The 14,250-nt window shown below is 39.6% G+C and overlaps 1 protein-coding gene across 10 annotated transcripts in view; it reads left to right on the forward strand.

Annotated features, from left to right (window-relative positions):
• Nucleotides 1-4,930: 4,930 nt before the first annotated feature.
• Nucleotides 4,931-14,250, forward strand: part of LOC118889445 (probable ubiquitin carboxyl-terminal hydrolase FAF-X) — a 145,883-nt gene continuing 136,563 nt past the window's right edge. For all 10 annotated transcript variants that reach the window (XR_005018532.1, XM_036841185.1, XM_036841193.1 and 7 more), the window contains exon 1: nucleotides 4,931-5,175. The gene's annotated coding sequence lies outside the window, so the exon portion shown is untranslated. The remainder of the gene's footprint in view (nucleotides 5,176-14,250) is intronic.

Genomic DNA, 14,250 nt, shown 5'->3' on the forward strand with positions numbered 1-14,250 from the left:
GATGTCTCATTGCAGAAAGAATTCAGTGAGAGACAAAGTGATAGGTAAGAAGTGGATTTATTTAGAGACCAACATACTCCACAGACACAGTGTGGGCCATCTCAGAAGACAAGAGCGGCACCAGGGTGTGGGGTGGTTAGTTTTTATAGGGGTGGGTAATTTCCTAGGCTGATGAGTGGGAGGAGTATTCCAGCTATTTTGAGGAAGCGGTGGGAATTTCCAGAAATTGGGTCACTGACCACTTGTTGACCTTTTATTGCTGGCCTTAGAACTGTCCTGGCACCTATAGATGTGTCATTTAGATGCTAATGTATTCCAGTGGGCATATAATGAGGCTCAAAGTCCACTGGTAGTCGAATCTTCCGCCATCTTGGCCCCAGCTGGTTCTAACCATTTATGTCATGTCCTATGGCTATGCCATTCTTTTAAAGGTTGTGCCCTGCCCCCTTCCCTCTTATTTTATCTTCAGAGTCATCAACATTAAGTGTAATACCTTTATTGTATGTAGGTTTAATAGAAGTTAAAGAAGATCTTATTATATCTGTTGCAAACTTGTCAGCAAGAAAAATATCTTGGTATGATGAAATATAAGTGAATTAAATTCAAATGAGATAAGAGCTTTGGGTGAACTTTTCAGGAATAATTATATTTTAGAATGTCTACTTAAGAATAATCTCTCCAGATATTCACAACTTGAAGTTTAGAGTTGTGATAAAATAAGTTAAGTGATGGAAGATTTGTGGAAAGAGGACCCCGAGAAAAGAATTTTGTGCATGGTCAGGATTGACTAAGTTTAAAATAAATGTTATTGAGTAAATGAATTTTAAATGTAAGCTGGTGCAAAACATGAATTTGGCTTGTATCTCTGTTAAGAGGACAAGTTTTCTTAAAATGTTGAACTGCCTTTGATAACAGATTTTGTTTCTTTACTTTCTAAGTGATCTATTCCGTATTTGTCTTTTTTTTTAAACAATTTCTATTTTATTTATTTATTTATTTATTTATTTATTTATTTTTGGCTGTGTTGGGTCTGCGTTTCTGTCCAAAGGTTTTCTCTACTTGCGACAAGCGAGGGCCACTCTTCATCGCGGTGCGCGGGCCTCTCACTGTCGCGGCCTCTCTTGCTGCGGAGCACAGGCTCCAGACACGCAGGGTCAGTAGTTGTGGCTCATGGGCCCATTTGCTCCGCGGCATGTGGGATCTTCCCAGACCAGGGCTCGAACCCGTCTCCCTTGCATTGGCAGGCAGATTCTCAACCACTGCGCCACCAGGGAAGCCCTTTATTTGTCTTTGAAATCTTTTATTGTTACTTTGGCTAAGTGAATATTGTTTCACAGTGACCTATGATCCTATCTGAGGCCTCTAAAAGCCTTTTTGTTTTTGAGTTTTATTTTATTTATTTTTCTATACAGCAGGTTCTTATTAGTTATCTATTTTATACATATTAGTGTATATATGTCAATAAACCCTTTTTGATATTTTTTGGACAAAACTTTCTAAATCCAATTCTTTTATTTATTTATTTGGCTGTCTCTGGTCTTTAGTCGTGGCACGTGGGATCTTCGTTGTGCCAAGTGGGTTTCTTTCTAGTTCTGGCATTCAGGCTCCACAGTGTGCAGGCTCAGTAGTTGAGCATGCAGGCTTAGTTGCCCTGTGGCATGTGGCACCTTAGTTCCCCAACCAGGGATCGAACCCACATGCTCTGCATTGTCAGGTGGATTCTTAACCACTGGACCACCAGGGAAGTCCCTCCTAAATCCAATTCTAATGAAGTCCTTTTGACCTCTAGCTAACTTTAGGATGCTTCAAAGGGCTCCTGAAACATCCCAGAGAGACATATTAAACAAATTAAGTTCATTTGGTATGTTAAATTACATGGGAAGTATTGTCAAGTGAGTAACAAATCTTCTTAAGTTATATTGTATAGTAAATGTTATTAATATAGATATTCTAGAAATTATATGGAGTTCCTAAAATTCTGATATGTCCTGGTAAAATGTTATCAGTCATAATTCTACTTATCTTAAAGTGCTGTATGTCACAGCAGTAACCAAGTTACTTTGTCAATTGCATCGCAATCAGATTTTTTAAAAGATTATTATTTATTTATTTTATTTATTTATTTTTGGCTGCATTGGGTCTTAGTTGCGGCACATGGGACTTTCATTGACGCATGAAGGATCTTTCATTGTGGCTCACAGTTTTCTCTCTAGTTGTGGTGTGAGGGTTTTCTCTCTCTAGTTGTGGCGAGCAGGGGCTACTCTTCATTGAGATGCGCAGGCTTCTCATTGCAGTGGTTTCTCTTGTTGTGCAGCATGGGCTCTAGGTGCACGGGTTTCAGTAGTTGCAGCACACAGGCTCAGTAGCTGTGGCATGTGGGCCCTAGAGCACGTGGGCTTCAGTAGTTGTGACACACAGGCTCAGTAGTTTTGGTTCACGGGCTCTAGAGCACAGGCTCAGTAGTTGTGGTTTATGGGCTTAGTTGCTCTGTGGCATGTGGGATCTTCCTAGACCAGGGATCAAGCCCATGTCCCCTGCATTTGCAGGTGATTCTTAACCACTGTGCTACCAGGGAAGTCCCTAAGTTTATAATTTGAATAAACACAACCACTTTGGAGAAATACTTGGCACTATTTATTAAAGATAAACATATAAATACTCAAAAAAGCCAGAAATCAAACTCATAGGCTTGTGCCTACTAAAAACAATGACATATGTCCCCCAAAAAACATGGCTTAAACCTTGCTTATTCATAAAAGTTCCAATTTGCAAATGACTCAAATGCGTTGTCAGTACTAATTAGGTACATATTTATATAATGCAACACAAATAAAGCTCTTAGACACAATGTTGAGCAAAAAAGTCAAAAATAAAAGTTTACATGCTGTATGATTTTGTTTATATAAATTTCTAAATCAGGTAAAACTAGTTTAGGCCAATAGAAGTCAGAATAGTTGTTACTTCAGAAGGTTGAGGGTGGACAATGACTGGAAAGGTATGTTTTTGAAGTACTGGTAGTGCTTGTTGGGAAAGATGATCTGCCATGGGTCTTTCACTCCTTTTCTGGGTATGCTAACAATGCGTCTATGTCATTTACCTATGCCCATTACCTAAGTCATTTCTCAGTTAGGAATCTTGAGTGATAAGTTAGCATCTCTCCCTATCCCAACACACAAACAGAAAGCTTCCTTATTAGTTAGTATAAAACTACTGGAATCCCCAAGCTCACTGTTCGTCAGCTGTGATGGAAATAGTGAAATGTGTGGCAACAATATGTACTTCTTCACATCACTTCCGTGGGATTTAGGAAATAAGGGAAACCTGCAAACATGATAGTCATGCTGCTTGTTCTGCTATAAGTAATAAAGTCATTGATCTTGTCCCTAGCTCCTCTTACCAGGATCCACTAAATACTGCATTCTGTATGAAACTTGTCCAGGTTACAGAATGTATTTACTTAGTAAAAATTGAGCTGCGAATTTTACAGGATGTATGTACACTTAAGTAAAAACATTTACACCCCCCCCCCCAAAAAAAAAGGCTCACGTCTATGTATCAGCTATCAAGATTGTTCATGGGAGAAAGGAAGGCACGATGCAGGAGACAAAAATAAGACCCAAAGGATTTTTATATGTAGGGTGCACTCTGATAGGGATTAGAACTTCCATTTTCCACTTACCATGCCTATCTGGTGATCTTGGGCAATTTACACTTTGTACATATTTTCTTTACAGAGAATCAAGAATGGTAATCTATGTCTTGAAAACTTCATAGAGTAATAAGTATTAACGACATCCCCATCATTAGCACACCTGCAATTGTATAATACATGGATGGATGCTTGCAGGTGGACCCAGAAGATGAACAAATAGAACCAATTGAATCCAGCAATATATTAAAAAATATTCTACACCAAGGCTAAGTGGCAGTTATCCCAGGAATACAATATTGTTCTAACATATAAAAATAAATTAACAAAATATTCCATATTAATAAAGAACAAAATCCACATGGTCACCTTAACATATCTCGCACAGATAACCAACAAGCTCTCATCTTACTCTCTCAAAGAGGTGGCTGGCCCACTGGATTCTACCGAATCGACAATTTTTCCCTCCTCAGCGCCCAGGGTCCTACAAGAAGACTGAAGGGCTCTGAAAGCTAGGAGGTAGTAAGAGGTGCTGCCCCAAACTGAGTGTCGGAGATTGCCCAAGCACGGAACAAAAGTCAGTCACAGCATTTTTTCCATTCAGGTCCATCTTCTCCCTGGCATTCCGAATCTGGAAAAAAAAGTGACATCGGATGTAGCATTCATACGGGTTTGTCGGCGGGTTAGAAATTCACATTGCCACAAAACCCAGCGATGCAAGTGAACATGTCAGTGTGACGGCGATGGGTCACCACACGCGATTAATCTGTGTTTAATACCTTCTTCGAATTAGTTACTCCTCGGGAGTCCCAGTCTCAATACCGTACTTTTTAATTCTGGCCCGTTCTCAATCCAGCTGTTCCCCTAAGGAGCTCCAGAACCGAAACGGCATGAGACCCATTACAGTCCGTGGAAGGGCACGCGCGACAATTACTGCTCCAACGCGCTGTGTTTACCATGTGGTCCCCACCCCTTTCCCAGCGGTGCAGAATCAAGGTGCCTCAGTCAGACTGATTTGCTTCCGGCTTTGGGTTAGAACTCTCTCCAGTTCCGGCTGAGTGAGGCCATGGGGGAGGGAAAGGGAAAAAAAGGGAGGAACAGCTGACCAACAAGGAACTGGCAGGAGTAGGGGGAGAGGCCGAGAGGCGGGACTTGGCGGCAGAGCGTTGCGGGGATTGGTCCTCCAGGCTCCGGGTGGCGCTGAGGCTGGTGGGAATCGGCGCCGCGGCGGTTGCCACTGGCCTGGAGGTTTTTTTTTTTGTTTGTTTGCCGGATCCGCCATATTGAAGAGGACCGGGCCAGGCGACGGCCTGAGCTTCAACGTCCCCCTCTCCCTTACGGGAGGCGGCCGCTTTAGCCCCTCATTTTGGTGTTGGTGTCGGCACCTAGGACTGCGTCGCAGCTTAGAGACCAGGCCCAAGAAGGTGAAGCCCCCGCTGCGGGAGGACTAAGGACGTGAAACAGGAGAATCTCACCACTTGGAGCGCCTCTAAGCTCAGAGACACTCCGGCGCGAGAAAAAAAGAGGTAAGAGGGCCACAATGTGGAGGAGGACGGAGTGGGAACAGTGCCTTTTTCCTCACGCTGCGGTCTGGAACCTGGCAGCTGCAGTTTTTTTCCGTATTTGGGATGAGCTTTGCGTTTCCGTCAGCTATCACGTTGTCTGGTTTTGGGGTAAAAGTATCTGCGTTATGCAGTAAGTGGGCACGCCACCCGCACCTCCCCGGGGTCAATAAATGGATCTGTTCAGTATTTCTTCCCTTCTCCTTGCCGGGCCTGGAGATTTTTAGGCCCCCTATTGTCCGCCCTAACTGGGTTGGAGTGTCTCTCACCGCTCTAAAGGGTGCGGATCCTCAGCTCTAGGAACATGTCCGTGTTTTGAAGTGTAAGGGAAAATGGCTGACGTCTCTGTCCCTCCCTCTCTTCTCCGGTACGCTTTTATCTGTGGCTGGAGCCTAACCACTCCACTAAAGGCCCTTGAGATACAATCCTCAGAGGACCCTTGACGTATCCCCTCTCGCGCTTGCCACCAAACGCCATCACTGAGACCGAGTGATTCGGAGTAGAGCTAGGTTCCAGCTACGCCTGGCTATCAGATCTTGACGTTTGTCCATATTCCGAGATAGCCTCGGATAGCACACCAAAGTGGTGAGGGCCGAGGGGGGTGAAAGATGTTTAAATGAAGAACTGTTCCAAACTAGGTTTTACTTTTTTGCTTTTTTCTGTTGCTAAAAAAACACTAGCTTCATTCAGTTTCTTAGTAGTAAAACTTCATTTTTGTTATTAATGTCAGCTATTACGTTTCAGATATATATGAAATTTTTCGTTTTTATGGAATATTAATGTATAGTTGCGGAGCAGGTATTTCAGTTATTTTATGGAATTCTGTTAAAATGGTACTGAATATGCCACTGGGCAGTTTCTGCTACAGGTGTTTAAATATGAGTTTTTTTTAACTTAATTCAGCGAGTTTTAAATGTGGCTTAGTCATGCTGTATTTTGAAAATGATATACTTTGTCACTTTTACTTAACCAGTAAACAAGTTCATCCTGAGAAGCCGTGTAACACTCGTATACGTACTCTCGGTCTTAGAAAACAATTCGGTATGCTTTGCTTAGGAAAGATCTTTTATTGGGTCTTATCATTAGAGATTTTGTCCTGAGTAAGCATTAGTTGACAAGAAGCCTTGATGCCTATCTTAAATTTAAAGACACATTTTTCTTGCTCTACTAATTCGATAATTAAAGCATGTAGTTTTAGTTTAAATGTTTTAAACTTCATTGTCCCAGTATTTGGGAACTATTTGCAATTATTGATTCAAAGGGCACCTGAGAATGTGTTGTATTTCATAAATTTCAAGATAAGATTTTTAAATTATAACTTTTTCCTCTTACCCTTTTCCCTTAACGATTTTAACACAGAAGTTTAACCTATCATCTTGATATTTTAATTATTATTACTTCTTTTTGCTTGGCCCTAATAATATCTAATGTTTCTTCTGAAGTTGGAGAAAATTTCTGTAGTGACAGCATAACAGCAAAACATTACATTTGACAATCTTAAGTTCTCAAGTAATTTTTAAGACTAGGTTTTACTTTAAACCATATTAGTGGGTAGAGATGGGTTTTTTTCTTCTATGATTTTGAAATGCATTTTCAGATTTCAGTAAGATAAAGTACTTTTCATGGATAATTTTTGTTTTTTTTTTTTAGATTATGTGTGCTTGCCTTTTCTTTTCTTTTTTTTTTCACACACACACACTGTATTTTATTTTTACAAGAGATAAATAGACTGACACCAAGCATTGTACATGGATGACCACAACAAAAGCAACAATGATTGCAATTACCAAACATGAAACACACTCATACTATGTCATAATATTGACATTCAGTCCAGCAATCCTCCACTGTAACAGCTCCTTTACTTTGCAGTGAAAATTGATATGTATATTCTTTTCCTCTGAGTCCTTGTGGGATTTTTTTTTTTTTTTTTTTTTTTTGGATTTTTTTTTTTTTAAATTCAGACAGAAAGTCACAAAAATTATACTCATCCTCATCAGTTCACTCAGTCCCATGTAATTAATTTTTTTTTTTCATCTTGATCTTTTGTTAGCACTTTTATGAGTTCATTAGTTTTTCATTAGAGTTCTGAAAATGCTTATTCATTCAGTTCAGCAGTACAGTCAGTTACCAGAAACCTGTACTTGTCCGAGTCTTTTCCATGAATTTCTTGAAGATGAAACCCTTTTGTAGGAACATATTTGCAAAATCATCAGAGTACACCCAGAACTGTCTGTAAATGACAAAAGACTTAAAGATGACCAGGGTTAAAGATTTGATGAAAGTTCATAATAATGCAGTTGACAAGAAAATTAGTTATTTCTGAGATATACATTTTAAAGTAATAACTAGGATTATTACTTATAAAATTATACCAGAACATATAAGATTTTTAGAAATTTCATGTAATGCCTGAAACATTTATATTAACATATTTCCATACATATTTCCATACAAATACAAATATAAGATTTTTAGAAATTTCATATAATGTCTGAAACATTTATATTAACATATTTCTATACAAATAACCCAATGAAAGTTTAGTATTAGTTGTTTTGTATTTTTTTTTATACTGCAGGTTCTTATTAGGCATCAATTTTATACACATCAGTGTATACGTGTCAATCCCAATCGCCCAATTCAGCACACCACCATCCCCACCCCACCGCAGTTTTCCCCCCTTGGTGTCCATACGTTTGTTCTCTACATCTGTGTCTCAACTTCTGCCCTGCAAACCGGCTCATCTGTACCATTTTTCTGGGTTCCACATACATGCATTAATGTACGATATTTGTTTTTCACTTTCTGACTGACTTCACTCTGTATGACAGTCTCTAAATCCATCCACGTCTCAACAAATGACTCAATTTCGTTCCTTTTTATGGCTGAGGAATATTCCATTGTATATATGTACCACTACTTCCTTATCCATTGGTCTGTCGATGGGCATTTAGGTTGCTTCCATGACCGTGGTATTGTAAATACTGCTGCAGTGAACATTGGGGTGCATGTGTCTTTCGGAAGTACGCTTTTCTCTGGGTATATGCCCAGGAGTGGGATTGCTGGCTCGTATGGTAGTTGTATTCTTCGTTTTTTAAGGAACCTCCATACTGTTCTCCATAGTGACTGTATCAATTTACATTCCCACCAACAGTGCAAGAGTGTTCCCTTTCTCCACACCCTCTCCAGCATTTATTGTTTCTAGATTTTCTGATGATGCCCATTCTAACTGGTGTGAGGTGATACCTCATTGTAGTTTTGATTTGCATTTCTCTAATGATTAGTGATGTTGAGCATCTTTTCATGTGCTTCGGGGCCGTCTGTATGTCTTTGGAGAAATGTCTATTTAGGTCTTCTGCCCATTTTTGGATTGGGGTGTTTGTTTCTTTAATATTGAGCTGAATGAGCTGTTTATATATTTTGGAGATTAATCCTTTGTCCATTGATTTCTTTGCAAATATTTTCTCCCATTCTGAGGGTTGTCTTTTCGTCTTGTTTATGGTTTCCTTTGCTGTGCAAAAGCTTTGAAGTTTCATTAGGTCCCATTTGTTTATTTTTGTTTTTATTTCCATTACTCTAGGAGGTGGATCAAAAAAGATCTTGCTGTGATTTATGTCAAAGAGTGTTCTTCCTATGTTTTCCTCTAAGAGTTTTATAGTGTCCAGTCTTATATTTAGGTCTCTAACCCATTTTGAGTTTATTTTTGTGTATGGTGTTAGGGAGTATTCTAATTTCATTCTTTTACATGTAGCTGTCCAGTTTTCCCAGCACCACTTATTGAAGAGACTGTCTTTTCTCCATTGTATATCTTTGCCTCCTTTGTCATAGATTAGTTGACCATAGGTGCGTGGGTTAATCTCTGGGCTTTCTATCTTGTTCCATTGATCTATGTTTCTGTTTTTGTGCCAGTACCATACTGTCTTGATTACTGTAGCTTTGTAGTATAGTCTGAAGTCAGGGAGTCTGATTCCTCCAGCTCCATTTTTTTGCCTCAAGACTGCTTTGGTGATTCGGGGTCTTTTGTGTCTCCATACAAATTTTAAGATGATTTGTTCTAGCTCCGTAAAAAATGCCACTGGTAATTTGATAGGGGTTGCATTGAATCTGTAGATTGCTTTGGGTAGTATACTCATTTTCACAATGTTGATTCTTCCAATCCAAGAACATGGCATATCTCTCCATCTGTTGGTATCATCTTTAATTTCTTTCATCAGTGTCTTATAGTTTTCTGCATACAGGTCTTTTGTCTCCCTAGGTAGGTTTATTCCTAGGGATTTTATTCTTTTTGTTGCAGTGGTAAATGGGAGTGTTTCCATAATTTCTCTTTCAGATTTTTCATCATTAGTGTATAGGAATGCAAGAGATTTCTGTGCATTAATTTTGTATCCTGCAACTTTACCAAATTCATTAATTAGCTCTAGCAGTTTTCTGGTGGCAGTTTTAGGATTCTCTATGTATAATACCATGTCATCCGCAAACAGTGACAGTTTTACTTCTTCTTTTCCAATTTGTATTCCTTTTATTTCTTTTTCTTCTCTGATTGCCGTGGCTAAGACTTCCCGAACTATGTTGAATAATAGTGGTGAGAGTGGACATCCTTGTCTCGTTCCTGATCTTAGAGGAAATGCTTTCAGTTTTTCACCATTGAGAATGATGTTTGCTGTGGGTTTGTCGTATATGGCCTTTATTATGTTGAGGTAGGTTCCCTCTATGCCCACTTTCTGGAGAGTTTTTATCATAAATGGGTGTTGAATTTTGTCAAAAGCTTTTTCTGCATCTATTGAGATGATCATATGGTTTTTCTTCTTCAGTTTGTTAATATGGTGTATCACATTGATTGATTTGCGTATATTGAAGAATCCTTGAATCCCTGGGATGAATCCCACTTGATCGTGGTGTATGATCCTTTTAATGTGTTGTTGGATTCTGTTTGCTAGTATTTTGTTGAGGATTTTTGCATCTATATTCATCAGTGATATCGGTCTGTAATTTTCTTTCTTTGTAGTGTCTTTGTCTGGTTTTGGTATCAGGGTGATGGTGGCCTCATAGAATGAGTTTGGGAGTGTTCCTTCCTCTGCAATTTTTTGGAAGAGTTTGAGAAGGATAGGTGTTAGCTCTTTTCTGAATGTTTGATAGAATTCACCTGTGAAGCCATCTGGTCCTGGACTTTTGTTTGTTAGAAGATTTTTAATCACAGTTTCAATTTCATTGCTTGTGATTGGTCTGTTCATATTTTCTGTTTCTTCCTGGTTCAGTCTTGGAAGGTTATACCTTTCTAAGAATTTGTCCATTTCTTCCAGGTTGTCCATTTTATTGGCATAAGGTTGCTTGTAGTAGTCTCTTAGGATGCTTTGTATTTCTGCAGTGTCTGTTGTAACTTCTCCTTTTTCATTTCTGATTTTATTGATTTGAGTCTTCTCCCTCTTTTTCTTGATGACTCTGGCTAATGGCTTATCAATTTTGTTTATCTTCTCAAAGAACCAGCTTTTAGTTTTATTGATCTTTGCTATTGTTTTCTTTGTTTCTGTTTCATTTATTTCTGCTCTGATCTTTATGATTTCTTTCCTTCTGCTAACTTTGGGTTTTGTTTGTTCTTCTTTCTCTAGTTTCTTTAGGTGTAAGGTTAGATTGTTTACTTGAGATTTTTCTTGTTTCTTGAGGTAGGTTTGTATAGCTATAAAGTTCCCTCTTAGAACTGCTTTTGCTGCATCCCATAGGTTTTGGGTTGTCATGTTTTCATTGTCATTTGTCTCTAGGTATTTTTTGATTTCTTCTTTGATTTCTTCAGTGATCTCTTGGTTATTTAATAACGTACTGTTTAGCCTCCATGTGTTTGTCTTTTTTACGTTTTTTTCCCTGTAATTCATTTCTAATCTCATAGCATTGTGGTCAGAAAAGATGCTTGATATGATTTCAATTTTCTTAAATTTACTGAGGCTTGATTTGTGACCCAAGATGTGATCTATCCTGGAGAATGTTCCGTGCGCACTTGAGAAGAACGTGTAATCTGCTGTTTTTGGATGGAATGTCCTATAAATATCAATTAAATCTATCTGGTCTATTGTGTCATTTAAAGCTTCTGTTTCCTTATTTATTTTCATTTTGGATGATCTGTCCATTGGTGTAGGTGAGGTGTTAAAGTCCCCCACTATTACTGTGTTACTGTCAATTTCCTCTTTTATGGCTCTTAGCAGTTGCCTTATGTATTGAGGTGCTCCTATGTTGGGTGCATATATATTTATAATTGTTATATCTTCTTCTTGGATTGATCCCTTGATCATTATGTAGTGTCCTTCTTTGTCTCTTGTAACATTCTTTACTTTAAAGTCTATTTTATCTGATATGAGTATAGCTACTCCAGCTTTCTTTTGATTTCCATTTGCATGGAATATCTTTTTCCATCCCCTCACTTTCAGTCTGTATGTGTCCCTAGGTCTGAAGTCGGTCTCTTGTAGACAGCATATATATGGGTCTTGTTTTTGTATCCATTCAGCAAGCCTGTGTCTTTTAGTTGGAGCATTTAATCCATTCACGTTTAAGGTAATTATCGATATGTATGTTCCTGTGACCATTTTCTTAATTGTTTTGGGTTTGTTTTTGTAGGTCCTTTTCTTCTCTTGTGTTTCCCACTTAGAGAAGTTCCTTTAGCATTTGTTGTAGAGCTGGTTTGGTGGTGCTGAATTCTCTTAGCTTTGGCTTGTCTGTAAAGCTTTTGATTTCTCCATCAAATCTAAATGAGATCCTTGCCGGATAGAGTAATCTTGGTTGTAGGTTCTTCCGTTTCATCACTTTAAGTATATCATGCCACTCCCTTCTGGCTTGTAGAGTTTCTGCTGAGAAATCAGCTGTTAACCTTATGGGAGTTCCGTTGTATGTTATTTGTCGTTTTTCCCTTGCTGCTTTCAATAATTTTTCTTTGTCTTTAATTTTTGCCATTTTGATTACTATGTGTCTCGGCGTGTTTCTCCTTGGGTTTATCCTGTATGGGACTCTCTGCACTTCCTGGACTTGGGTGGCTATTTCCTTTCCCATGTTAGGGAAGTTTTCGACTATAATCTCTTCAGATATTTTCTCTGGCCCTTTCTCTCTCTCTTCTCCTTCTGGGACCCCTATAATGCGAATGTTGTTGCGTTTAATGTTGTCCTAGAGGTCTCTTAAGCTGTCTTCATTTCTTTTCATTCTTTTTTCTTTAGTCTGTTCCGCAGCAGTGAATTCCACCATTCTGTCTTCCAGGTCACTTATCCGTTCTTCTGCCTCAGTTATTCTGCTATTGATTCCTTCTAGTGTAGTTTTCATTTCAGTTATTGTATTGTTCATCTCTGTTTGTTTGTTCTTTAATTCTTCTAGGTCTTTGTTAATCATTTCTTGCATCTTCTCAATCTTTGTCTGCATTCTTATTCCGAGGTCCTGGATCATCTTCACTATCATTATTCTGAATTCTTTTTCTGGAAGGTTGCCTATCTCCACGTCATTTAGTTGTTTTTCTGGGGTTTTTTCTTGTTCCTTCATCTGGTACATAGCCCTCTGCCTTTTCATCTTGTCTATCTTTCTGTAACTGTGGTTTTTGGTCCACAGGCTGCAGGGTTGTAGTTTTTCTTGCTTCTGTCTGCCCTCTGGTGGTTGAGGCTATCTAAGAGGCTTGATGGGAGGCTCTGGTGGTGGGTAGAGCTGACTGTTGCTGTGGCGGTCAGAGCTCAGTAAAACTTGAATCCACTTGACTGTTGATGGGTGGGGCTGGGTTCCCTCCCTGTTGGTTGTTTTGCCTGAGGCAACCCAACACTGGAGCCTACCTGGGCTCTTTGGTGGGGTTAATGGCAGACTCTGGAAGGGCTCACACCAAGGAGCACTTCCCAGAATCTCCGCTGCCAGAGTCCTTGTCCCCACAGTGAAACAGAGCCACCCCCCGCCTCTGCAGGAGACCCCCCCAACACCAGCAGGTAGGTCTGGTTCAGTCTCCCCCAGGGTCATTGCTCCTTCCCCTGGGTCCCGATGCGCACACTATTCCGTGTGTGCCCTCCAAGAGTGGGGTCTCAGTTTCCCCCAGTCCTGTCGAAGTCCTGCAGTCACTTCCCACTAGGCTTCAAAGTCTGATTCTCTAGGAATTCCTCCTCCTGTTGCCGGACCCCCAGGTTGGGAAGCCTGACGTGGGTCTCAGAACCTTCACTCCAGTGGGTGGACTTCTGTGGTATAAGTGTTCGCCAGTCTGTGAGTCACCCACCCAGCAGTTATGGGATTAGATTTTACTCTGATTGCGCCCCTCCTACCGTCTCACTGTGGCTTCTCCTCTGTCCTTGGACATGGGGTATCCTCCTTGGTGAAGTCCAGGGTCTTCCTGTCAATGATTGTCCAGCAGCCAGTGGTGATTCTGGTGCTCTCGCAAGAGGGAGTGAGAGCACGTCCTTCTACTCCGCCATCTTGGTTAATCCTCCGGATAATTTTTGTTTGATGAAGTATTTCTAATGCAGCTTACTCTGAAATTGGATATTTGTAATGAAATTTCAACATTCATTTATTGTCTAGCTGGACAAAATCACACTTTCAGCTTTTTAGTGTTTTCACGTTAGTTTCAGCATTTTAATGTGGACACATTTCTTTTTTTGCTGTGTGTGCGTTAAAGGATTTGTCCTTACAGATTGGAATGACAATTGTGTCTTTTGGTCATCATGTAAGTTAATTTTTTAACAGCTTTAGTGAGGTGTATTTTTTACATACCATAAAATTTACTCTTTAACACATACAGTTAGGCATAAATTTACAGTGCTGTAAAAACAACAAACCAATCCAGTTTTTGAATATTTCCATCACTCTAGTTACTGCCGTTTACCTGCAGACATCCAGATCCTCAGATCCCACTCCCCCACCTTGTGTTTCTAGTCCCAGGCAATTTCTAATCTACTTTTTAATCTCTAGAATTGCCTATCATGGATGTTTCAGATAAATGGAATCATAAAGTATGTGGTCTTTGTATCTGACTTCTTTCACTTAGATAATGTTTTTGAAGTTTATTCATATTGTAATGTGCATCTGTGTGCTATG

The sequence above is a fragment of the Balaenoptera musculus genome, chromosome Y, assembly GCF_009873245.2.
Source record: "Balaenoptera musculus isolate JJ_BM4_2016_0621 chromosome Y, mBalMus1.pri.v3, whole genome shotgun sequence".
In the NCBI taxonomy this organism is placed as follows: Eukaryota; Metazoa; Chordata; class Mammalia; order Artiodactyla; family Balaenopteridae; genus Balaenoptera; species Balaenoptera musculus.